The 27,604-nt window shown below is 43.9% G+C and overlaps 1 protein-coding gene across 1 annotated transcript in view; it reads left to right on the top strand.

The window, feature by feature from the left end:
- TMEM178B (transmembrane protein 178B) overlaps window positions 1-27,604 on the top strand; it is a 354,973-nt gene that overhangs the window by 40,179 nt on the left and 287,190 nt on the right. The window lies entirely within an intron of this gene.

The following is a 27,604-nucleotide window of genomic DNA, read 5'->3' as shown; positions in this document are numbered from 1 at the left end:
ATATGTCTATAAAACCCAAAGAGATTTACACATTAAAAACAAATAAGATGACAAAAATCAATAAAATTCAAATCACCGACATTAATTTAATGTGCTGGATGATGTTTTGTGCTAAAATGAAATCGCTGTGGGTGAATGAGCGCGGTCCTGCCGGCCGCAGCTTCGTCTCTGAGTTCAGGTTGCTGTTCGCCCTGCAAAGACTCCATCCTGCCGCCTGTTTCTGTTTGAACCACTGAGAAACCTTTGTTTGAACAGCTGGCCATGATTGAATGCATTATCTACCCACAGAGGCCGCCTCTGTTCTTTTCTCGTTAGTCAGAGACAATGAAAGTGGCATCCTTTGTGCCAACTCGGCCCTAAGCACGAAGCGAAAGTGGGTGCTGACCTTCGGTGGCAGAGGGTGGGGGGAGGAGACCCTGGAAGGAAGCTGGGAGATGGAGGTGGGAGGTCAACAGAGGACTGGGAGAAAGCGGTCAGCATCTCATGAGACCAAGAGGGATGCCGGCATCCAATATTTCGTCCAGCTGGGGAGCTGAAGTCAGTTTCTTCGACTATTAAATTTCCGTGAAGTGGGGATCTCAGAGATATTTTTCCCGATTAAGGGAACCCCCCGCAATGGCATCTGTGGGTGAAGGAGAATATTTGTGAAATGTTACATTATTTACTATCTCCCATACAGTTTTGTGAAATTATCGTATTACAAGAAAGTCCTCCTACGGAAGCGAGCTTTGTTGTAAAGTGCAGGCTCTGGGCTCTCTGAGCACTGAAAATGCTTCACCTGCGGCTCATTTGCGCGCCCGCCCTCCGCCCCAGCTATTTAAGGGCTTCTCTCCTGGGGCTGTTTCCCAGACCTGAGGCTGCCGCCAGTACCGGCTGGACTCTGTTTGGAGGTCTGCCTTCACTCTTAGACTCAGGGCTCAGAGGTAAGGCAGCCTGGGTTTCAATCTCAGCTTCTCCATTTCCCACGTGACTTTAGACCGAGTCTCTTCATCTGTCCAGTGGGGGTGATAATAATACTTGCTTTGTAGTACGAATGAGTTCACCTACGTGAAGTGTTTAGAACACTCGGCGTGTAATAAGTGCTGTGTAACAGTTAATGATGGTGATGGTGACGGTGTTAGTCGGTGACGTTTGACCCAAGAGGGAAGTGCTGGGCCTGCTGTTTGAAGGGTCTTGTACAGGTTCTGTGGGAGAAATGTTTGGCAGACAATTATGGGGACCCTGCTGAAGAGGCAACACCAGGATTTAAAAATATATCACGACTCGCAAAACCTCATTATTTCAGCCCTCATTCATTTGTGGTCAGTTGAAGTTTGCCTTTGCAAAGAGGGGGAGATGAGGGAAGGGTGTGAAGAAACAGCAGTGAGAACAGACCTGAAAGGGCCTTGTCTGAGGCACTTCAGAAAACCTTACTTTCTAAAAATGTTTTTCTTGCAGTAAAAAACAGATGTGCTAATTATGTGTCAGTCTTTTTTTTTAATGAATTTATTTTATTATTTTATTTACTGTTTCTGGCTGCTTTGGGTCTTTGCTGCTTCGTTGCTTTTCTCACGGGCTACTCTTCGTTGCAGTGCACGGGCTTCTCATTGCGGTGGCTTCTCTTGTTGCGGAGCACGGGCTCCAGGCACACGGGCTTCAGTAGTTGTGGCACGTGGGCTCAGTAGTTGTGGCTTGAGGGTACTGGAGCGCAGGCTCAGTAGTTGTGGAGCACGGGCTTAGTTGCTCCGCGGCACGTGGGATCTTCCCGGACCAGGGCTCGAACCCGTGTCCCCTGCCTTGGCAGGCGGATTCTTAACCACTGAGCCACCAGGGAAGCCCGTGTCAGTCTTAGCTATTAATTACAGCAGGTTCCCAAGGATGATTAATTGGCGCACTTGGGTCTCTTAAGACATTTTGCTGAGTCAGGCCCCGTGTGAGGCCCCCATCCTGAGACAGGGACTGGAGGAGGCGTGGGGAGGGGGACGGGCCAGGGTGGGTCGTGAGTGGGCTGTTGCTGTGGGCAGCCTCTGGGGGACGGTGCGGAAAACGCTTCCAGTTTCTCAGGCTGACCCGTGAGGGTGTGGGTTGCTTATCCACCAATTCGCCAAGGCCCTGCATTGAGGCCTGCGGGGGTGGGGAGGAGGCGTTAGCTAGCGGCACTTGTGTTCTGTCTCGCAGGGCCCCAGAGGGACCGGGGAGGTGTCCAGGGAGGTTCTGTAGACATAGGCTGTCGGGTCCTGGCAGGTGGAAGACTGGGATCTCCTGCAGGGACTGAGGCACCCCTGGGGGTGTGGGCTGGGATGGTGGCTAAGTCCTTTCCAAGTTCTCAGTTCTGTGCGACATTTGCACCTTCAGTTAGCACTCGGCGAACGTTTTCATTAACACACTTTGTTACATTTTGCAGCTATATTTGCTAAGCTCCCTCCTCCTCCTTGAGGAATCCGTGTTTGGTCCAGTCTCAGATAAAGGGAGGGGTGGCTGAGTGGAGGAAGGGCTGGTGAAGGGAGCCTGGGCCGTGCAGGTTGGGGGAGGTTCTGAGGCACCTGGAGTGTGAAGGGGCTGGGCTCTCCCCGCCTTCAGGTGCAGCCATCACGGATGTGGGAAGAGGCTTCTCTCTCCCCCCTGGATCAGGGCAGGGCTCTGCCTTTGCCGTGGGATTGAAAGGCTTAGCAGGGCGTGGTCTGCTTTTGCTAGGTAGTCCAGTGGAAATGGTGAGATGGCAGCTTTTAGACAAGGGTGAGAGGGTGAGGTGGAGTGGAGATGGATCTTGTAACTGTGGCTTTGGGAAGAGCAATGTCTTTCTCCACGTTTGCAGGCAAAATTTGGGGGTATTAGCTTTGGGGGATCTGGCTTAGAACAGAGAGGCAGTATCAATGACAGCTACCGTGCAGCTGGAGACAGAAGACGGGGCGGGGGCGTCTTCACTCTGTTCTGAGCCTTGTGACCTTGGGCAGGTTGACCTCTGTTCCTTCATCTGAAGGAAGACATGGTAATATGCAACTTACCGGGTTGTTAAGATCAGGTGAGCAGATGTATCTGTTAGAAAGCTGTCATGTTCTTCGGACTGGTGGTTGCCGAGGGGGAGGGGGTTGGGGGAGGGATGGAGTGGGAGTTTGGGGTTAACAGGTGTAAGCTATTATACATAGAATGGATAACAACAGGGTCCTACTGTATAGCACAGGGAACTATCTTCAATATCCTATGATTAAACCATAATGGAAAAGAATAAAAGAATGTGTATATATATGTTTAACTGAATCATTTTGCTCTGGAGCAGAAATTAACACATTGTAAGTCAACTCTTGTTTTGTAAATTAATTAATTTTTGGCCGTGTTGGGTCTTCCTTGCTGCGTGCAGGCCTTCTCTCTAGCGATGCGGTGAGCGGGGGCTCTTCTTTGTCCAGGTGCATGTGCTTCTCATTGCAGTGGCTTCTCTCGTTGTGGAGCACCAGCTCCAGGTGCCCGGGGTCAGTAGTTGTGGCTCGTGGGCTCTAGAGCGCAGGCTCAGTAGTTGTGGCTCATGGGCTTAGTTGCTCTGCGGTATGTGGGATCTTCTCAGACCAGGGCTCGAACCCATGTCCCCTGTATCGGCAGGCAGATTCTTAACCACTGCACCACCAGGTTAAGTCCCTAAGTCAACTATTCTTCAGTTAAAAAAAAAAAACAAAAAAAAACCTGGTATAAAAAATAGTGCAACCACTTTGGAAAAGATTTTGAAACTTTGTTAGAAAATTAAACATACACTTACCATGGGAAAAACAAACAAAAAACCCCAAAGCAGTCCTGTTCTTTTGTGTGGGATGCTTTATTTTTTATTTTTTTAAAGATTTTTTTTTTTGATGTGGACCATTTTTAAAGTTTTTATTGAATGTGTTACAATGTTGCTTCTGTTTTTATGTATTCCGTTTTTGGCTACGAGGCATGTGGGATCTTAGCTCCCCGACCAGGGATCGAACCCGCAGCCCCCGGCATTGGGAGGCAAAGTCTTAATCACTGGACCACCAGGGAAGTCCCTGGAATATTTTAAATGTTCGCTTTTTTTTAAATTAAAAGCAATTAATTAAATGTAACCTAATACAGTTATGCTGTTTACAAGATAATTGCAGGTTTTATAAAACTGTTAATTCAGAGTATATATTAATGGGACACAAAATTTAAGTTTAGTTTTATTTTTTATTAACTTATTAATCAAAGTAAAATAGTGGTAATAAGACACAACTAAAAGTGTCCTAAAGAAAAAAACCAGTCTTTTTGCCTCTCATTTCCTAAGCCAGTTTTTTAGAGGCAATTACTTTGGGTGTTTTTAGTTGTTGCCTCAATTTAAAATATGATATACTCATGCTGCAATGTGTTAGATATTACTTATTAACTTTCTGCTATTGATTGAATTTTACTCCTTATACCCTGTGCTTCATTCACCTTATTTTCTCAATATAAGTATATCACAATTTTTGGTTAAATCCTGTGTCAGTGTTTACATTATTTTGACTGTGTAGTTATCATTTACTTCTGAGCCAAATTGTGTACTCCGATTCTCTTTGTTTCTTATACATTTTGTTTTCCTAGAGGTAGTAACTGCTTTTTAAAAAATTTGCTTAGCATTTTGTGTATCTTTTGCTAATTTCTCCCTAAGATTCTAAAATAGGTCTGTCAAATATCTATCAATACTGTTTTTCAAACACCTCAACAGGAGAATCTGTAAGTTGCATTTCCCCCTCTCACAGCCCTCTTTCATTCTGCTCTGGTGGGCCTTTCTTTAGGCTGGGACTGCAACCCCAGTGATCTGAGGACTTGAATTGACTACTCTCCTGGTTAAAATCCCTTTTTCATGGGTGTCCTGTACTTTTTTTCTTAGTTTACTTCCTCTTTTTGCTGTAGCACATCCTATAGTAGCTTCTTTAAAAAGGATGAATTTGAGTCCTTGCTGGTTTGAAAATGATTTTATTCTTATTCTTGGTTGATAGAATTCTCTACCTGGTCAAACTAAGTTGAAATGAACTATGTCTAAAATTTGAAAGAATGAATCCATTGGTTTCTAGGCAATGAGAGGTGTGATGCTGCTTAGCTTGTTTCTCTGTATGAGACGTGATTTTTTTCTCCCCCTGTGCACCTGGCACCCTAAGCCTCTCCAGGGCTCTGTGGTAGAGAATCACTCCCTTATGGTTACCATCCTCACTCTCAACTTGCTGAGGTTATAACTTCCTTCACACTGTTTAGTCAGGTACCCTCCTCCACTTGCTGTCTCTTTCAAAAATTTGTTGTCTTTTGACATAAATGCAGCAATATATTTTTGGATTTGTCTCCCAGGGTATGGAAACAAAAGTAAAAATAAACAAATGGAACCTAATTAAACTTAAAAGCTTTTGCACAGCAAAGAAAACCATAAATGAAAGAGACAACCTACAGAATGGGAGAAAATATTCACAAATGATGCAACTGTCAAGTGCTTAGTTTCCAAAATATACAAACAGCTTATACAGCTCGATATTACAAAAACAAAACCCAACCCAATCAAAAAATTGGGCAGAGGACCTAGACATTTCTCTAAAGAAGACATACAGATGGTCAACAATTGAGAGGATGCTCAAAATCACTAATTATTAGAGAAATGCAAATCAAAACTACAGTGAGGCACCACCTCACATGGGTCAGAATGGCCATCATTAGAAAGCCTACAAATAATAAATGCTGGAGAAGATGTGAGAAAAGGGAGCCCTCCTGCACTCTTGGTGGGAATGTAAATTGGTAGGCCACTATGGAGAACAGTATGAAGGTTCCTTAGAAAACTAAAAATAGAATTACCATATGATCCAGCAATCCCACTCCTGGGCATGTATTAAAAGATGAAAACTGTAATTCAAAAAGATACATGCACCCCAGTGTTCATAGCAGCAGTATTTACGATAGCCAGGACATGAAAGCAGCCTAAAGGTCCATCGACAAATGAATGGATAAAGAAGACCCGGTACATATATAGGGTGGACTATGACTCGCCCATAAAAAAGAATGAAGTAATGTCATTTGTAGTAACATGGATGGACCTGGAGATTATCATACTAAGTAAGTCAAAGACAAATATCATGATATCACTTATATGTGGAATCTAAAACATACAAATAAACTTATTTACAAAACAAACAGACTCACAGACATAGAAAAAGCTTATGTTTACCAAAGGGGAAAAGGTGGGGAGGGATAAATTAGGAGTTTGGGATTATCAGATACCCTCTCCTACGTATAAAGTAGATAACGAGGACCTACTGTATAGCACAGGGAACTATACTCAATATCCTGTAATAACCTATAATGGAAAATCTGAAAAAGAATAAATATAACTAAATCACTTTGCTGTACACCTGAAACATTATAAACCAGCTATACTTCAATTAAAAAAAAAAAACCCCTCCCCAAACCAACAATTTGGAATCTTTCATGTGTTGATGTCTCCTTTTCTGTTCTGTTTTTTGTGGAATTGTGACTTCTTGGTAATTCAGTTCCTTCCCTTGGAGTTCACGAGGAGAGAAGAACAAGTGTATTTGATCTGCTGTGTCCAGTTTGAAATGTTATTAGAATTATTATTAAATGAGAACACCTGAAAATTCCCCTGGAAAACTGGAACATAATGTATTCAAGGCCTTTCATTTGATAAGTAAATAAGACTTTGGCTGAGAAAGAAAAGAGGTGCAGGACAGGGCAAAGGAAAAAAAGAAATGGAAGAATGAAGGAAGAGGGTTCAGTAGAAAAAATATACCTCAGTGAAGGACTCTAGCGACATATTAAGAAGGAAAAAGTGGAAACCCAGGTCTGTCCTGTCAAATTCAAGTTCTTTGTCCATTGTAGATCAGGGAATTGTTATTGATAATGGATTTATCAGTAAGCCACTGTACCTCTTACATAAAAGAATTTAATACCTGTCAGCCTCAGAGGGACCTAAAAACACAGGATTGTAAAACAAAGGACATTGATGATGCAAAACAAACTCTTTCCTGTCCTACGAACAGTGCTTCACCTCCATCAGAAGACTACCACTAGCGTCCTGGTAGATGAAATACAGGGTCTGGCGGTGTGTGTATGTACCATATGGAGACTGTAGACTCGATCTTAAATGTGATTCCACAAATGTAACAGATCATGATGGTGAGGGAGAGGATTACGGATAAGGGCTTTTTCCTTTTTCATCTTGTCCGTTCTGTTTTTTTTTTTTTTTAACCACTTCTTTGTGAATCTGAAGGCTCTGAATGAAAGATAATGATAATAGCTTGTTTCTTTGTGTAGCTCTTAAGACAACCATTATAGCTAGTTTGTTTCCATAGCCAAATACAGTGTTTCTTGTCCGTTTGCAGGTGGATCAAGGCCACTGGTCAGAATAAGAAGAGAAACCTAAACTCTGGAAATTCCAGTTTTGGTCATCCAGGACCAAAGAGAGAGGCAGGATAGGGCAAAGGAAAAAAAGGGAAGATAGTAAAGCTTCTGTCAAGCTGAGCTCGGGAGAGGGTAAGCGGGAAGGAGAGGGATGTGGTTCAGATCCCATATTGGCTCTCACTGTTCTGAGGTTAGTAGATTTTCTTGAATAAATGTTGCTTCACTTAAAAAAAAAAAAAAAAAAAAAGAAGGGAGAGGGCTCAGTAGAAAAAATATGCCTCAGTGAAGGACTTCATAGAGATATCTTGGCTCTGTGAAGGACTTCATAGAGACGAGATATGTCTGCACAGAGACATTTCTTCATAGAGGAAATTCAGGACTCAGTTTCAGTCCAGTTTCATACTCTGTTTGATATGCAGCATTCTGATGATGCCCCTGGTTCTTTTCATTAGTTTATTATCGCCTCTTTGTTTTAAGGTTTTTAGTGTGCTGAATGCTGCCCCATCTGTCTTGGCGCATCTTCTCTGTCTCCTGATGTTCTATTAGAGATACAGAAAAGTAGGAATTGTGCCCAAGTTGTGGAAAGAGGAATGTTTTGAAATCAGCCAGGGCAGGAAGGGCAGCCCTAAGCGTTGCCGGATATTCAGTTGTTGAGTGGGTGTTCCAGTGACCTGGAGGCTCCCCCGTTCCTCCTTTTACGACTTGTGCCAGGGCCAGTGGTGTCTCTGTCATTAGGAAGATCCCCTGAAGCCTGCACTCCTCTCTGTCCTTCTGTAGCGAATGTAGGGAAGCAACGGGAACGAGAGTGGTCCCCCCTGCTCTCGGCTCCCGCACACCATCCCCCCTGAACTCCTTAAAGAGTCCAAGGAAGAAGCGTTAGCATCATGCAGAGGAGAGGGCAGCTGCTCGTGGCAGTACGCCTGCCTCAGACCCGGGACGTGGGTTCTAATCCCCTTGTCTACACTGGTGGCCGCTGTGAACTCAGACAAATGCAGACCTCGTGGGCCTCGGCTTCCTCGGTTGTATAGGAATGAGGAAGCTAGAGATGTCTCTAATCCTTTGAACTAGAACATTCTGTGAAGCTAGTGGCAATACGTATTCTAGAATTGTGTGCAGGAATACCTTGGAGATACTGTGGGTTCTGTTCCAGGCACTGCAGTAAGACAAATATCATGATAAAGTGAGTCACATGAGGTTTTTGGTTTCCCAGCGTATATAAAAGTTATGTTTATACTGTATTCTCTTAAGTATGTAACAGCATTATGTCTAAAAAATTTACATATCTTAATTTATTGCTTTAAAAATGCTAACCATCTGAGGCTTCAGGGAATCGGTCTTTTTTGCAATGGTAACAGCAAAGATCACACATCACCATAACGAATATAATAATAATGACAAAGTTTGAAATATTGTAAGAATTACCAGAATGTGACAGACATGAAGCGAGCAGATGCTTTTGGAAAAATGTCACCGATAGACCTGTTTGATGCAGGGTTGCTGTAAACTTTCAACTTACTAAAAAAAACAAAACCAAAACCAAAAAAACAAACCAATATCTGAGAAATACCGTCAAGTGAGGTATGCGGGTACTGGTTATACCTCCTTTTCTTAGAGTGACATTAAACATTCACTTTTTAAAAGCTTCAAAGGATGAACTTCTTCCTCATGTGGACCCATTTTAGTTTTTCTGACAGGGAGTATCGAACATCACGAAACAATGAGCTTTTGTGTCCTCTCCCCCCGCCCCCCAGCCAAACGCGGGTCCTTTTTTAATAACGACAAGCATTATCCGCTAGACTGTAATCTCCATGAAGGCAGGACTCCCGCTTGTCTTATTTAAGAGATCCCTCAGAGCATCTGCCTGTTGACATGACTAGAAGTGAAAGTTGATCATACTTTGTTTTGTTTCTTTAGCACCTAGCACAGTGCTAGGCATGTAATAAATATTTGTTGAATTGATGCCTAATATATGGTTTTCTAAGTATTGTGAATGCTTGAAATTGCAACATAAGCAAGGTAAGGGTATGAGCATGGTATTTTATTTTTTCTAAGAAAAAAAATATGGTCCAAAATAAAACCTTTCAAAGATTACAAAGCTGTTTTCTTTCTCATTACTCATCACTTTCCTCCTCCCCAGAATTTCAAGTTCTGTTGTCTCACCAAACAGTGGAAAGAGAAAAATATAAGAAAGCTTCCAGGATTACCTAGGCTGCTTCTATGCCCCTCCTCTTTTTGTGTGTGTGTGTGTCCTTTTTGTGCTTTGGTTTGGTGGAAGGTAACCAAGGATAAAAGAAGTATCTGAGGCCCCCTGTTAGAATGTTAATTGTTTTCTTGTCAAAGGAATTAAAAAGATGTTTCTGAGAGAATATCTATGTTTGATTTAGGAGGGAACTTCTCTCCTGTCTCAACCCGTATTATATGTGACATCCTCAGGTGTCTCCAGTTAGCTCAAGAGGTGTTAAGACATTTAAAAAGTTCTCAAAGCAAAATTAATTTTAGTTTGCTTTGGCTTAACATATATATGCCATACCTCCCTTCAGGAGGAAGAAGAGCTCTTATAAAATCTGGAAAACAATTTAAAAAAGAACTCGGCTCCCTAACTGTTCGGAAGGGAGTGAAGTCCAGTGCCCTATACCATCTGAAAGTGACTGGAAAATAAAGCAGTTGTTTTAATTGCAGTTGGCATTTGCAACTCTCCAGGTGAAAGAAGTCAGCTTGATGGAAAATTTCTTCTGGCATTAGAAGCACAGGAGATGAATAAGAAAGAACCAAAGACCAAGTTGTCCTTACCCGTTAAACCTCACCTCTGGAATTGCTTACGACCCCTTGAGTAACGTTTTGTGGTGGACGGTGAGAGACCGCCAAGTGGAGGGTGTCTGCAGGTGCAGAGAACTCCCTTTCCTAAAGGGCTCGGGGCTAGTTGGGAGCGGGAAGGGAGCAAGACACCTGAGAGAACCCGAGTTTGTGGGTTTGTGAGTGGTCAGATCATTGGTGTGCTGGGATTTCAGAGAAACGAGAGGCCGTGATGGATCGGAGTCCAGAAAAAAGACGCCACGGTGGGGGGTGTGGGGGGTGCCTGACGGGGCACCTGGTTTGCCAGTGAGCGGAGAGGACTGGGAAAAGCATTCACAGCTGAGGAAGAGCGTGAGCCAAAGCTGGAAGGCAAGCAGTGCATTGGCACACCGGGTAGATGGAGGGGGTAGGGAGGTGGTACGTGGAGGGCGTTAACGCGAGATGAGGCAGGAATGGCGGGCAGGGACGGAGGTGTGAAATGCCTTGAAGACGGTGCTGTTTGAATATGGAGTGTCTTCCCCTGAGCCCGATCTACTCCATCCTTTTCCCCCCACACCCTTCACCATGTTCTGGGAGTACATGGAAACCGCTTGGGAAAGCACTGCTGTAGCAGTGGGCAGTCAGGGAAGCTTTGATCAGGGGATGGTATGTCTCAGAAGATGCGTATGTAAGAACTTACTTTTTAAATATAATTGTAACTGTTTTATGTCTTGTTTACAGCTGGAGCTTTTGATGGACAGTGGACATGCTAAATTGGATCAGTGGTTGCTGTTTAATTCACTTGGTCAGGAGGGATCTTGGTCTAAAAATACCCTGGGGGAGGTTTTTGTTTTGTTTTTTGCGGTACGCGGGCCTCTCACTGCTGTGGCCTCTCCCGTTGCGGGGCACAGGCTCCGGACGCGCAGACTCAGCGGCCATGGCTCACGGGCCCAGCCGCTCCACGGCATATGGGATCTTCCCGGACCGGGGCACGAACCCGCGTCCCCTGCATCGGCAGGCGGACTCTCAACCACTGCGCCACAGGGAAGCCGCTTGGAGTTTTGAGATTGCAGTCACCCATTGTTCCTGATGGCTGTGGCCTGAGGAGTCCCAATCTTCTCTTTGGCATTCCTCCAAAGTGTGTGTGTGTGGGGGGGGGGGGGCGGGGCTAGTCAGTATATTTGGTGACCAAAAAGTGGAAAGTACAGAGGCTTTAGGATGAGGCAGATTTTTTTTAAAAAAATTGAAGTATAATTAATATACAATGTTTTTAGTTTCAAGTGTACAGCAAATTGACATATATAAATATGCATATATATAAATTTATATATATGTAAATTCTTTTGCAGATTCTTTTCCAGTATAGGTTATTAGAAGATAATGAGTATATTTCCCTGTGCTATACAGTAGGTCCTTGCTGTTTTATCTGTTTTATATATAGTAGTGTGTATATCTTAATCCCAAACTCCTAATTTATCTCCCCCACCCCTCCCACTATCCCCTTTGGTAACCACAAGTTTGTTTTCTATGTCTGAGTCTACTTCTGTTTTGTAAATAAGTTCATTTGTATCTTTTTTTTGGAGTCCACATATAATATCATGATATTTGTCTTTCTCTGCCTGACTTACTTCCCTTAGTATGATAATCTGTAGTTCCATCCGTGTTGCTGCAAATGGCATTTATTTCATTCTTTTTTATGGCTGAGTAATATTCCATTGTATATGTGTACTACGTTTTCATCCATTCATCTGTCGATGGGCATCTAGGCTGAGGACTAGGCAGATCTGTGTCAGATGCGGCTCTGCTCCTTTCAGCCCTGTGACCTGTGTTGGAGCGTCACAGTCCAGCAACAGTGACTACCATGGAAAGCCCCATAAGCAAGAGGTGGGGGATGACTGTCGGGGTTCAGCCTCTCCTTGCTGGACACAGTGGCCTCAAAAGGAGACACAGAGGAGGGTCTCCACTCATTGGGCATTTGGTTTGCTTGTATATTCTCTCCTGCAGGGAGTCTAGTCCTTTTTCTTCTTCCTCCAGATTTAGCTTAGAAAGACTTTTAAATTTTTTAAAGAATATTTGGTGGACTTTGACTCACTTGGGCACTGTTTTGTACACGTGTGTAATGGCTTGAATGGTGGTCCAAAAAAGGTACGTCCAAGTCCTAACCCCTGGAGCCTATGAAAGTCCCTTATTTGGAAAAAGGGTCTTTGCAGATGTAATTAAGAATCTCATGATGAGATTGCCCTGGATTTAGGGTGAGCCCAAGTCTAATGACAGGTGTCCCTATGAGAAGAGGAGAGGACCCAGAGATACAGAGACACGCAGAGTAGAGGCTGTGTGAAGCTCAGGCAGAGATTGGAATGTTGGAATGCCAAGGATTGCTGCAAATTACCAGAAGCTCGGAGAGAGGCATAGAACGCATCTTCCCAGAAGGAGCCATCCCTGCTGACACCCTGATTTTAGACTTCTGGCCTCCAGAACCACGAGAGAGTAAATTTCTGTTTTAAGCCACGCAGTTTATGGTAATTTGTTTTGGTGGCCCTAGGAAACTCGTATAACACCCATGTGGTCGAGTTTCCTCTCCCCTTTGTGGTCCAAGCCCTTTTAGCCTCTCTGAGTAGTTACCTTTGCTTCTTTAGAAGTTTTTCACTTTCATTTCTCCGTGAGGTAGAGTTAGAATTTCATGTTTTAGGTCCACTTCCTTTGCACTGATTTCTTCCCAGGGTCTGTTGGTCCTGGAATCTGTACCTGTCTGAATGGGCCCTAGTGTATCAGAGGACCTGGTCCCTTTCCCAGAGCTGTGTCAATTCCAGTTCACTGGCTCTTGCTTCTTTTACTGATAAGGTGTCTCTATAGTATATTGTTCAAGCTAGGACACTTGTGAGAGTTAAAGGGGGGACGCTACTGATATTTATAACAAATGTAAACTGAGACTGTCCTAGGTGAACCAGGACATACGGTCATCCTTCTTACTCTTCATTTCTAGATTCCACGTACTAGTCCCATTGGGCTTTCTTTCTGGTCTTGTCAGTATTAAAGTCGGGAGTACTTACTTGCTTGGCCTTAGAAAGAGTAAGAAATGCAGGGTGTTCAGAATCACTGACCGGTCTTCCTGGTCCCTTTTCTCTTGTTCTCTCCAGAGGTTGATTTTTTTTTTTTTTCATTTTTAGCTCCAGGGTTATCCAACTTGTTTTGTCTTCAGACCTCTTTGTAAGGCAACACAGCCCCTGGACCCCTTCCTTGTTCCCGTTTTTGGCCTCTCAGCTTTGTAAAAATGCTTCTGTACGGTGAGTGAGAAGATCAGGGCTCTTTTGGATGAACCATCAAGTAATTTGAACCCTTTAGAATGAAACTTAAAATATGTTAAATTATCAATTCATACCAGAAACGAGAGCAAAGAGTTTGTCATGTTTCATACGTTAACGCTGCATGGGGCTAACTCTTAAACCATCTGGAGCACAGAATCCTGGGGCCCATGATGAGGGCTGTAGGCAGTCGTGAAGTTGTTTCATGATTCCCACACCACTGCCACTGCTAGGAGAACAAAGAGTCGTCTTCTGGATGTTCCTCTGCGGGGTGGAAGCTGGGCGCCATTCTCTAAAATTAGCCTCTTTCCTCTGCTGTTGTCGCAAATGAGGGGCCTTCCAGGAGCATATTTGCCATCAGCACCAGTGACCTAGAAATGTCAGTTGCAATTAAGTACCCTGATCTGAGATATTACCCATATTGCTTCTCAGGAGAGATGACCGTGCATGTTGTTTCAGTTATTGGACCGGAATTAGGGGCTAAGGTATCTCTTGGGGAAGTCGGTGAACTGCTGCAGGACCCTGGAACCACATTTAGAGAAGCTGCCCCCAGCTGCCCCAGGTTAGTAGGTTACATGTTTGACTGCCCGTTTCAAGGATGCTCTTGTGTTGCTGTGTTCATTCATGTGTCCTGGGCACCCAGTACGGTGCTTGGCAGCTGGGAGATGCTCAGGAGATACGTATTGAATGAAGGAGCTATTTATAGTAGAAAAGGTCCAGCATTTCCATTCACTGAAGTCATCAGTGGCTAAAAATTTCTGAGATACTACATAAGAAATATTCATATTCTGAAATGTGCTTGTTTATTTAGCTTGATTGCACTATATTATGAGGAATAACATGCATAAAATGCTCAGATCTGTAGTGAACAGCTCAGTTTTTATACATGTGCACACTTGTGTCATCACCACTCAGATCAAGATCATTTCTAACACACAAGAAGGCTCCCCTGTGCCCCCTTCCAGTTAACAGTTTCTGCCAAACATAACCACTTTTCTGTCTTCTGTTATCATAGGCTGGCTTTGCCTGTCCTTGAACTTCATATATATGAAATTATATAGTATGTGGTCTCTTGTGTTTGGCTTCTTTCATTCAATATTATGTCCGCGAGATTCATTCAAGTTAATTGCTGTGTAGCGGCAGCTCTTTTTATTGCAGGGAGGTATTCCATTATATGAATATACCACAATTTATTTATCCATTCTACGGTTTGGGTTGTTTCCAGTTTGGGCTATTAGGAATTTTTTTTGTACATGTCTTTAATTGCTCATAGGTCCTAAAATTTCATGTTTTACCTATAGGAAGGGGGGGAGAGGAGGGAAATAATAATAATAATAACTGACACTATTGAAAGGTTATTCTATGCCAGGAAGTACAGTAAGCAACTAAGCAAATGCTCTATAGCCCTATCCATGCCTGCTTTTTATTGCTCTACCATTCTGTCTTGCAACTTTGTACCTTAATTAGAGAAAAACCCTAAAGCAAGACAACCTTTTAGTACACATTGGGTACATGGTCAGTCAGCATCTGAAACGATCTAATTGACTTTTTTGTTTGTTCTATAGTGGCCCCCCTTCCCCTGCTACCATTTCATCCCTCACTAGAATGGGAACCCAGCAGATTTAGGGCTGAATCCCCAACAGCTAGTTCTGTGCCTGGCACTGAAACTCTGAGTAAATAGTCCTACTTACAAGGAGGTTATTTTTTTAAAAGATTATTTGTGAGCAGGTTGGTTTTTTCTTTTTTTTTTTTCTTTTTTCTTTTTTTTTTGCGCTACGCAGGCCTCTCACTGTTGTGGCCTCTCCCGCTGCAGAGCACAGGCTCCGCACGTGCAGGCTCAGTGGCCATGGCTCACTGGCCCAGCTGCTCCGTGGCATGTGGAACCGTCCCGGACCGGGACACGAACCCGCGTCCCCTGCATCGGCAGGCGGACTCTCAACCACTGCGCCACCAGGGAAGCCCCAGAGCAGGTTGTTTTTTGAATCTCAGACACACTTTGCCACAAAATTGTCTTGGACTGGTCTAACCCAACCTGTTGTTACTGAACTGGCATGCCATCAATGGCCACTAGGATATCATACACTGTTAATTTCTAAGAGAGCAGCTCTTCAACTCAGAATTTTTAATATTGTTTACTGTGCCTATTGTGTTTATATTGTGTTTTTTATATTGTTTATTGTGTGTTGTGTGTGACATTTATTATGCCAGTGAGAGGCATAATAAATACTGATTGAATAAAGCAAGACAAGATGTTTGGCCTCTGAGTTTGGGCATTAAGAATTGACAAACGGGCTTCCCTGGTGGCGCAGTGGTTGAGAATCCGCCTGCCGATGCAGGAGACACGGGTTCATGCCCTGGTCCGGGAAGATCCCACATGCCGCGGAGCAACTAAGCCCGTGAGCCATGGCCGCTAGGCCTGTGCGTCCGGAGCCTGTGCCCTGCAACGGGAGAGGCCACAACAGCGAGAGGCCCGCGTACCGCAAAAAAAAAAAAAAAAAAAAAAAAAAAAAAAAAAAAAAAAGAATTGACAAACAACAAGGTCCTACTGTAGAGCACAGGGAACTCTATTCAATATCCTGAGATAAACCAGACTGGAAAAGAATATGAAAAAGAATGTATGACTGAATCACCCTGTTGTACAGCAGAAATCGGCACAACACTGTAAATCAACTAAACTTCAATAAAAATTTTTAAAAAAGAACTAATATTGAATCGCTAACATTAACAGTGTCTGTGGGACATCAACAAAGGTATAGTTTTTTTTTTAAACATCTTTATTGGAGTATAATTGCTTTACAATGGTGTGCTAGTTTCTGCCGTACAACAAAGTGAATCAGCTATACACATACACATATCCCCATATCTCCTCCCTCTTGTGTCTCCCTCCCACCCTCCCTATCCCACCCCTCTAGCTGGTCACAAAGCACAGAGCTGATCTCCCTGTGCTATGCGGCTGCTTCCCACTAGCTATTTTACATTTGGTCAACTCAGATGTTTGGTGGTATTTTTGTGCCCTTTTTACTGTTAACCTGATGTTGAGCAGCCTAAAAATTAAAAAATTTGAGTGTTAGTTAACATACAATAAAATGCCCAGATCTTGAGTGTTCTATTTTGATACCTATTGACACTTGGGTGTAACTGTCACTGCAAATGAGATGCAGAATATCTCTGTCACCCCATACGTTCCCTCATCAATCCTCTACCTTTTCACAGCCATAGGCAACCACAGATCTGACTTCCTTCAGTATGGATTAATTTTGCCTGTTTTGGACTACATATACATGGAAAATACAGTGTGTACTCTGGTGACCAGCTTTTTTTCTTATGGTGTTTTGAGATTTACCCTTTTTGTGTATATCTTCATTACTGAGTATTCTTCCATCGTATGAATATCTCACAACTGATCTACTTTCTTGTTGGACATGTGGGTCATTTCCAGGTTTTGGCTATTTTGAGTACATCTGCCACATACCTTTTTGTGTAAGTCTTTTTGTGGACATAAATTAATTTCTCTTGGGTAAACATCTAGAAGTGGAGTTACTTGGTAAGTGTATATTTAACTTATAAGACCCTTGAAAGTGGCTGAATTATTTTATACTCCTATCAACAATGTATGGACATTCCAGTTGCTCCACATTTTTATCAACATTTGGTATTGTCACGGAGCTCTATTTTAACAAGCTCCGATTTCCGCCAACGTTTGTCTTTATGCAGTTCCACAGTTCTTCCTCTCTCAACGTGTACCTTGAACCTCTATTTACAGTCCTGGGCTTTTTTTTTTTTTTGAGTGACAAGGCTGAGAATTTCCTTAGCTCTTCCCAGCCTGAACCCTTGCTGCACGTTCATTGTTTCCTGCTTCAGAAGAGGAGACTCAACTCATCCCAGCTTTCCTGTCCTTGTTTGGCAGGTGTTAAGTTCCTATTGAGCATGTAAGGCCTGACCACCATTTTCCATTGGATTTGTTTGTTTGTTTGTTTGTTTGTTTTTTGGTGGTACGTGGGCCTCTCACTGTTGTGGCCTCTCCCGTTGCGGAGCACAGGCTCCGGATGCGCAGGCTCAGCGGCCATGGCTCACGGGCCCAGCTGCTCCGTGGCATGTGGGATCTTCCCGGACTGGGGCATGAACCCGTGTCCCCTGCATTGGCAGGCAGATTCTCAACCACTGCGCCACCAGGGAAGCCCTCCATTGGATTTTTGACATTAACTAAATTGAAGTAGAAAGTAAGCTTTTTAAGAGTGGGGAATTTGTCTGACTTGATCATTGTTATATGCCTGGCTTCCAGAACAGTGCTGGCACACAATAAATATTTATTTATTGAAGACATTTTAAAACTATGAAAGTAAACATGTTATACATTAATCAACATTTAGCAATTTCTTAAGAGTTTCTGATAGTGCCAAAATTAATACCTTTTTTTTTCCTTAAAAACAAAACGAAGTATGGTTTAGTGAAAAGGGTATGGAAATACCTGAAGAAAATAGACTGAAGTTATTAATGATAAGATAGATTTCTGTGCTGGCACAGTATTTGGCTGTCCATGTGGTACAAGTGGAGGGGGCTTCTACAAGTTTCCATTCTACAAAACATCTTGCCCACCAGGTTGGCAGAACTCCTAAAATGTATACTAGTAGAGATTTGTTTCTTGGCTTAAGGTATTCAGTATTTTTATTTTTATAAGATCTCTTTTAAAATTCAAATTTTAAAGGAGGGGGCCATAGGCATCCTTATAGGGAATTAGTTTAACAGACTTAATCTCCAGTTCACAAGGCCTAGGGAAACACGGGAAAAGGAGAAGGCGGGCCCAGGTGGTCCAGCCCAGGGCCCTCTCTCCTGAGGGTGAGGGTAGAGGCGTGTGTGTGTGTCAGAGGGTAATGCATCTGTGTGTGCTTTGGGGTGTGCATGTGGGTTAATGCTGAACTTGAGAAGCAGAGTGCAGTAGGGAAGGTATTAGAAGAAAACATGACCTGTCAAAATTTTATTTAATGTCAGTCAAGCTGTTAAAGGTAAGACTTATGTGTAGAAAGTATGAAAGCGGTGCTTTTCTTCATCCCTAAAATTATGTACAAAAGATGACTTACATGTTTTAAGGACAGTATTGTTCTCAGAGATATAGCAAATTATGAACACTTAAGTTAAACTTTATATTTTAGATGTTATCTTCCATAAAACTGTCTAGATGTTCTTTTTTTGTGTTCTTTCACAATCCCACAGCCAGCTTAAATCCAACAAATATCCAAAGATGAGTTTAGTTTCACCTTCGTCCTTTTAAGTCTGCCTAAAAGTTTCCATCTTTGCCCAGATGTGTTTGAGACCTCTAGTTTTTTTTTTTAATCATCTTTATTGGAGTATAATTGCTTTACAATGGTGTGTTAGTTTTTGCTTTATAATAAAGTGAGTCAGCTATACATATATCCCCATATCTCCTCCCTCTTGCGTCTCCCTCCCACCCTCCTATCCCACCCTCTAGGTGGTCACAAAGCACCGAGCTGATCTCCCTGTGCTATGAGGCTGCTTCCCACTAGCTATCTATTTTACATTTGGTAGTGTATATAAGTCCATGCCACTCTCTCACTTTGTCCCAGCTTCCCCTTCCCCCTCCCCATGTCCTCAGGACCATTTTCTACGTCTGTGTGTTTATTCCTGTCCTGCCCCTAGGTTCATCAGAACCATCCTTTTTTTTTTAGATTCCATATATATGTGTTAGCATATGGTGTTTTTCTCTTTCTGACTTACTTCACTCTGTATGACAGACTCTAGGTCCATCCACCTCACTACAAATAACTCAATTTCGTTTCTTTTTATGGCTGAGTAATATTCCATTGTATATGTGTGTCACATCTTCTTTATCCATTCATCTGTTGATGGACACTTAGGTTGCTTCCATGTCCTGGCTATTGTCAATAGAGCTGCAATGAACATTTTGGTACATGCCTCTTTTTGAATTATGGTTTTCTCAGGGTATATGCCCAGTAGTGGGATTGCTGGGTCGTATGGTAGTTCTATTTTTAGTTTTTTAAGGAACCCGCATACTGTTCTCCATAGTGACGGTATCAATTTACATTCCCATCAACAGTGCAAGAGGGTTCCCTTTTCTCCACACCCTCTCCAGCATTTATTGTTTGTAGATTTTTTGATGATGGCCATTCTGACTGGTGTGAGTTGATGCCTCATTGTAGTTTTGATTTGTATTTCTCTAGTGATTAATGATGAGCATTCTTTCATGTGTTTGTTGGCAATGTGTATATCTTCTTTGTAGAAATGTCTATTTAGAGGCCTCTAGTTTTTATCTTCAGTGTTTCACTTCCCTTTTACTTTTATAAAAGAGTGAATATAATATATTGCACAGTTGAACAAACATTGCTCTGCTAAGTAAGATGGCTGTACTGATGACACTGCCCTCCTTTTATTGCTTCTCACTTAGAGTAAGATCCTTCCTCTTACTAGAGTCAAGGCCTTGAGTGGTCTCCTACCTACCCCCTCACCCTTATTTCTCACCACTCTCCCTCTTGTTCATGCCACTTTGGGCATGCTAACATTCTTTCCATTCCTTAGATGTACCAGCTTCTTTCCTGCTGGAGGGATTTTGCACATGCTGTTTCCTAAGCTCTGAACACTCTCCTTTCTCCACATGAGCTAGACCTTCAAGTCCAGGCTTCAAGTTAACTCCTCAGCGAGGCTTTCTCAGACCACTCTATTTAAGTTAGATTTCCCTCTCCATTTATTTATTTCTTTTTATGCATAAACTTTGAGTTTTAGCATAGTTCTAGATTTAAAGAAAAATTGAGCTAGATAGTACAGAGTTCTTAGCTAGCCCCTGCACAGTTTCCCTTACCATTAACATCTTGTATTAGTGGGGTTCATTTGTTTTCATTTATGAACCAATATTGCTAATATTAACTAAAGTCTATATTTTATTCAGATTTCTTTAGTTTTTCTCTGTCCTTTTTCTGTTCTAGGACCCTAGTCAGGACACCACATTACATTTCGTTGTCATGTCTCCTTGGGCTCCTCTTGGCTGTGACAGTGTTTTAGACTCCCCTTGTTTTTGATGACTTGGACAGTATTGAGGAACACTGGTTAGGGGTTTGGTGGGATGCTCCTCTTTTGAAACTTGTCTGATTTTTTTTTTTTCCCCTCATGATTAGACTGGATAATGGGTTTGGGAGAAAAATTACACAGGTAAAGTGCCATTTTCATCACATCTTACTAGGGGTACCTCCTATCAACATGATTTATGACTGTTGATATTGACCTTGATCACTTGGCTGAAGTAGTATTTGTCAGATTTCTCTAAGGTTATTCTTACTGTCCTCTTTGGAAGGAAGTGACAAGGCACAGCCCATAGCTAAGGAAGGGGGACATAACTCTCCAGTCCTTAGGGTGGAGTATCTACATCAGTTATTTGGAATTTCTCTGCATGGGAGATCTTTCTTCATTTATTAATATATTCAATTATTCATATGAGTATGAATATTTATATGTTGGGTTATAATCCAACACTTTTATTTATTTTGTTGCTCTAGTTGTTCCAGCTTTGGCCATTAGGAGCTGTTTCAGTTGGTTCCTGTGTCTCTTTGATCTTGCCCCATCTATTAGGTATTTATTTTTGAACATCTTTCTTTCTGCCGCTGCAAGGATATCTTGTATATTTCCCGCCCCACACCTAGAATCAGGTATTTCTCCAACGAGCCCCAGTTCCTTTTATTGGAGAACGGTATTAGAGACCAAGACCTAGGTGCTAGGTGTGCTCGTCGCTTCTGGTGTGTTTCCATTTATTTTATTAGAGTATGCTGATTCTTTCATTCATAGCATAAATTAGACAGTGTGTTATTTGTTTTATTGGCTGTCTCCCCACCTATATTGTCTGCTCCACGAAGTCAGACACCATACTTCACCCACAGTGCCTGACATATAGTTGGCCCTCAAGAAACATTTGTTGAAGGATAAATGAATGAATAACTGAATGCTGGCTGGAAAGCAGGACTTTCATCAGAGAGCTTGACTGTTCATCTAACAGCTGTTTAAAGCTGCAACTTAATATATGAGTGGTGGTTCAGACTAGGGGTTTCAATGTACAAAGTATTAGAGAAAGGTTAGGCTGGTCAAAAGCTGAACATATGAAATTGAGGATTTCCTTTATATATACAGTACTTAAAAATTCATTAATTGTGTTGATGTTTACATTCTAATTCTCTAGTCAGCTTGTTTATTAGCTTTACAATCAGAAAAAGTATATACAAATTCTAGCTAAGTATTGCTCTCTGTAGTTAAGATAGCTGGATAGTGAAAACTGTTTTTTATTTGCTGGTAGATACAGTAAAGACAGTTTTTTTTGTTTTGTTTTTTTAATGTCTCCCTCCATCCCCACTAGCTGTGGACAAAGAAGTGCAAATGGAGGCACAATAAATGTGCTCATTACTTTTCCTCTGTTAAAAGTAACATTTTGGAACAAAGTTAGATATGACAGGTAAAGCACAGAGGGCTGGAATAGGCTGGCGGGTGCTGGGGCCTGAAGCAGGTGCTGACTGGGGGTGATTACTCAGGGACTCTGGGTGCAAGGGTCAGAACTGGAAGGGTCTCAAGCTTCTCATCGTCAGCCTGGGAGACTGCACCCTGGGGAGACCACGGTGTCCTTGCAGTGCAGACCCCAGACACAAGCAATGTGGGGGGGCTCTGTGCACTCAGTGTGGGAACATTCTGGGGGTGCCTGTGAAGAGCAGGGCCCTAGTTCATTCAAGGGGCTCGGGAAGAGCCCTTCATTGAAAGAAGGGGGAGAAGGGAGCATCTTGGGCTCAGAGACATGTGCACAAGGCAGGTGGGGGCTTATTTGCCAGGACTGGAGTCCATGGTGGGAGCAAGGGAGAAAAGCATGGTGCCAGGACCGGGCTACTGCAGGGCAGACTCGAGGTTCAACTCTAACGTGGGCTGGCACCCCTTAGCTGTCTCCTCTCGTTAACCAGGCTCAGGGCAGGTTGAGGCTGCAGGGGCTCGGGGCCCGGGGTTGGGGAGGTTGGTCCTGTGACCACAGCCTTAGGTAGAGAGGAAATGCTGGGCCCCGACTTGGGGGTCTTTGGTTACTGTTTGACCTTTAGCTCTGGTGTAATTACTTTTATGAGGAAATGATTCTAAGGTCACTTTTGGTTGCTTCCTGAGGCAGCCAGCGTGACTCACCCTTGGCCTGTATGCTGGGCAGCCTGAAGATTACATTCCAGCAGCCGCTGCAGATGTCGGGCTGCCCTTGGGCTCTGCTCCCTGGTGCCTGGGGCCACGTTGCTGCCCTCTGAGTTCCCTTCCCGGGCTCCTGTGAGGAGAGGTGAATGGGGGACTGTTGTCCTCACCCTTCTACACTACAGCCGGGGATTCTGTCCCCCAGGAATTTTCTCCCTTACCTCAGATTCACCTCTTCCCTCCAAGGACAGACCTGGTAGAGTTAATGCTTCATGTTCCTTGCTGTGCGTAGCTTTTCTGACTTCTGAAATCTGGGTGGGGAAGGCACGGTGGCTTCCCCTCAAAGATTTCCTGGAAATCCTAGATTAAGAGGGCCACTTCTTTCCAGTGACAGAAATGGCCTTTGTTTATTTCCTGTCTTGTATAAAAGAAACATTGCAGGTTAACTCATTCACCCCTGGGCTATGCATTTATTTGGAAAACACAGTGTCTCTTTACTTTTTAATTCAGTGGTTCTCAAAATTGAGGGTGTACAAGAATTTAACAGTAGAGCCCAGGGGCCCACCCCAGGAAAGTCTGATTTTGTAGGTCTGAAGCAGATATAGGCGTCCTTGATTCTCAGCTGCTTGGAGAACTCAGACGCCTCAGGGGCTGGGCTGGTGGTAATTGCAAATCTAGGTGCTTAGCTGCTTATCTTGTGGTGGCAAAGTTTAAAATACTTTTTTGGCCTAATATATGCCTGAGGGCGGTAATTTGCAATCGTTCTTCTAATGTTTCTGGAAAGCATTTGGTTTAGGGAGTGCTGAAGAGTAAGTACCTAGTTGTTGAAGCAACCAGAGGAGGGGATTTATTTATTGAGAGCTCACTCTGTGTCAAGCACTGCACTTAGCAATTTTGTATATAGTGTCTTATTTAATTCTAATAAAGCTCAACAAGGTAGATATTAATATCTTCATTTATGGAAGAGGACACTGATGCTCAGGGAAGTTAATAACATAACTTGCTGCGGTTTCCACGAGTAAAGGGTGGCCGAGCTAGGAACTGGCTCCAGGTCAGCCTGACTTCAAGGCCAGTGTCCATCCACTAGTACCTGTCGCTGCCTTCTATTCAGGCTGCCTCTCCGAGGAAAGAAAGCACACAGCCCGAACTCCAGCATGTGAGCTCCTGGTGGTCTGTGAGCATCCTTCTTACGCACAGGCAGGGGCTTGCATTGGGAGGTGGGTAAGAACGCAGCCTCTGGATCTGACTGCCTGGTTAGGAATCCAGGTCTTAGCACTCGTTAGCAATATGATGCTGGACACGTCACTTAATTGCTATGGGGATCAAGTGAGGTAATATAACACTTAGTGCCTGGTATATAGTGACCACAGTTGGAATATTAGCTGCTATTTGATGATGATGATGATGACTGCTGCTACTGTGGATCTTTGTACCCTGTTGCTTAGCAACATGGCATTTGGCCTGTTGTTGGGGCTTAGGGAAGGTTGGTGAATGGATTTAGCCCAGTTGACTCTTCTGTGGTCATTCCTCTTTTCTTCCATTTGCCCTCAATCTTCAACCATCCTGTCCCACCTCTCCTGTTGCTGTATTCTCACATCCCCTAAGCCATAGAAGTTATCTGCTTCCCCTGCTTTGGATGTTTGTGTCTTCAGGCTGTGTCTGTGTGAGAGGATCTTAAGGGTACTTATGGGAAGGCACATGCAGTTGGATTGAGCATCTGTCTGTATCTTCTGTGTTTGTATGTCTGTGGGTGGGCATGTCTCTAAGGAAATGGATGTTTGCATGAATTTGCAAGTTGGGGTGTGATTTTGCATTTTTGGGGTGTGTTTTTCTTGAGTAACGAGAATGAATAATTGCTGATATATATGTTTGAGGAGGTGTTTGTGTGGAGGAGGTGTTTCTACTCCCCTTGAGTTGGTAGTTCATCTAATTGGGGTTTTGGAAAGGTATACTCAGTGAAGGAAAGACCCCGTAGTGAGAGCAAGTTTTTTCCTTCCCTCCCTCTTTCCCTTCCCTCCCTATTCCCTGTCTTCTAATAGAGGAGTGCACTTGGGGGCGTTGGAAGATGGGCTGCCATAAGGAAGAGGTGAGGCTGGAGTGATCGGGGTGGGAGGCAGACAGGGAAGCCTTGTAAGTCGCATTTAGCAACTTGACTTTTATGCCAGAGGAACCTATTGATAGAAAGGAGGGATGTGGAAAGATACTTGAATTTGAAAAAGAAATGCAGCGTGGAGGATGGATTTGAGGGGTTCAAGGATGGAGGTTGGAGATCGGTTGGAAGACTTTTGTGGAAACCAAGACTGTGATAGAAACAATGGAGAGGAAGGGACAAGTTTATGAGATGAAATTAGCAGGACTTAGAGATTAGTTGGACACGAGGGTGAAGAATAGGGACTCCTCAAGGTGCCCTGCTTGGAACAGTGGGTGTACGATGCTGCCATCACCTGAGACAGAATACAAATGGATGGGATCCCAGAAAGTTAAGTGACATGTTGGGGTGGTGTGAGAGGGGGATTGAGCTGAGGACATGGAGTTTGGGTTGTCCATCAGACATCCAGTTAGATGTTAACGAGCTGTTGAATATGTAAATCTGAATCTTGGAGGAGAAACATCTGCTTGTAAAGGGTCATTGAAGCCGTAGGTGAAGATGAAGTTGCCCAAAGAGAGCGTACAGATTGGAAGAGGAGAGAACTGTATCAATTTCCTAATGTTGCTGTGACAAACTACTACAAACTTGGTGGCTTAAACAACAGAAATTTGTTACCTTATTGTGCTAGAGGTCAGAAGTCTGAAATGGGCCTCCTGTGGGACTAAAATCAAGATGTCGGCAGAGCTGCGTTCCTTCTGGAGACTCCTGGGGAGAATCTGTTCCTTGCCTTCCCAGCCTCTAGCGGCTGCCCACGTTTTTTTAGCTCGTGGCCACGTCACTCTCACCTCTGCTTTACTCATCATAACTTTCTCTCTGGCTCAGATCCTCCTGCCTCCCTTTCACAAGCATCCTGGTAATTACATTGGGCCCACCTGGATAACCCAGGATAATCTCCCCTTTGCAGATCCCTAACTTAATAGCATCTGCAAAGTCCTTTTTGCTGCAGAAGGTACCATATTCACAGGTTCCAGGCATTAGGGTGTGGACATCTTTGGGGAAGCCATTATCCTGCCTACCACAGGGACCTGAAATAGAACCCCAAAGCTGGTTTACTGGCTTTAGAGGCACAGAGGAAGAGGAGTGTGTAAAGGAGCCGGAGAAATTAGAACTAGGAGACCGCAGCCTGGAGGTTGGCTGGGGGTCAGAGGAGAGGGCGGAGGATTTCATGAAGAGGAAATGACTGCTCCTATCAAATGCACTACGTTCTAAAGGATAAAGATAGAAAAATGTCCATCGGACTTGACAACCAAGAGGCAGTTCATTCTTTCAAAAAATACTTAGCGAGCATCTCCTTTGTGCCAGGCGCTCTCAGGCGTGGTGAATGTAGCAGTGAGGGAGGCCCAGTCCCTGCTTCCATCCTAGCAGGGGAGGCAGGCGATAGATCAACAAGTAAACAAGTCCCATAGTCACAAGCGCTATATGAGGAATCAAATTAGGAAATGTGACGGAGAATGACCGGAAAGACCTCTGAAGGGGTGACGTCGAAACCTATGTCTGAGTGCCAAGGGGACTGAGTCACTGAATCCTGGGGATGGCGTTCCAGGCACTAGGAGCAGCCAGTGGGAAGGTCCTCACTTGGGCGGGTCCTCTGGGCAGGAACAGAGAGGCTCTCCGTGTGGCTGTAGCATGAGAGCGAGGCGTTTGGTGGGAAATGGGCTCGGGAAAGGCTGTGCCGATCTTGGCTGTGAGCTTTGAATGCCCGGTAAGGCGTTTAGATTTTTGTCCTGAGATCTTGCTGTCGGTGGTCAAGAGTGAAACAGGAGGACTAGAAGAAGAGGTGATTGCAGTGAGAGGGGATGGTGGCTTAGACTGGGATTATAGTAGTTGTTATGATTGAATGATGTCCCCTCACCCTCTGAAGATAATGTTGAAGTCCTAACACCTGGTACCTGTGAATGTGACTTTAGTTGAAAATAGGGTCTTTGCAGATGTAATCAAATTAAAATGAGACCACACTGGATCAGGGTGGGCCCTAGTCCAATATGACTGGTATCTTTATAAGAAGAGGGAAATTTCGACAGAGACAGATGCAAGGAGAGTGCCATGTGTGATGGACGCAGAGATGGGAGTGATGGAGCTGCAAACCAGGGAGCCCCAAGGCCACCACGAGAAGTTAGGAGGCCAGGAAAGATTCTCCCCTACAGGTTACAGAAGGAGCAGGGCTCTACCAACATCTTGATTTCAGACTTCTCGCCTCTGGAACGATGAGACAATAAATTTCTGTTGCTTTAAGCCACCCACTTTGTGGAAGTTTGGTACAGCAAGTCGTAGGAAACGGATACGGTAGTGGAGATGGGGACGGGGTGGTGTGGAGGTAGAGCTGACGGGATTTGCTGTTGGATTAAAAATTGGATGTGTGGGGCTTCCCTGGTGGCGCAGTGGTTGGGAGTCCGCCTGCCGATGCAGGGGTCGCGGGTTCGTGCCCCGGTCCGGGAAGATCCCACATGCCGCGGAGCGGCTGGGCCCGTGAGCCATGGCCGCTGAGCCTGTGTGTCCGGAGCCTGTGCTCCGCAACGGGAGAGACCACAGCAGTGAGAGGCCCGCATACCGCAAAAAAAAAAAAAAAAAAAAAAAAAAAAGGATGTGTGAAGGAGAGGGAGTAATTGACAAAGTAGATTTGTGGCCTGAGCAGCTGATGATTTTCTCTGCTGAGACTAGAAAGGCCATGGATGGAGCAAACTTGGGAAGCAAAATCAAGGCTTGAGTCTGTGAGTCAGAAGCTGAGCTGGCGGTATAAATTTGAGGGTCATTAGCATATAGATGGCATTGAAATGAGAGTAAATGAAGTCACCCAGGGAGAAGAAGTTTCAGGCAACCCTGAGTGCCCTTAAATTCCTAACGTGGAGAAAAAGGATTTTCCAATGTCAGATAC

The sequence above is a fragment of the Kogia breviceps genome, chromosome 9 (genome assembly GCF_026419965.1).
Source record: "Kogia breviceps isolate mKogBre1 chromosome 9, mKogBre1 haplotype 1, whole genome shotgun sequence".
NCBI classification, from domain to species: domain Eukaryota; kingdom Metazoa; phylum Chordata; class Mammalia; order Artiodactyla; family Physeteridae; genus Kogia; species Kogia breviceps.
The sequence above is the reverse complement of the archived record's forward strand: the minus strand, read 5'-3'. Positions and strand labels throughout refer to the sequence as shown.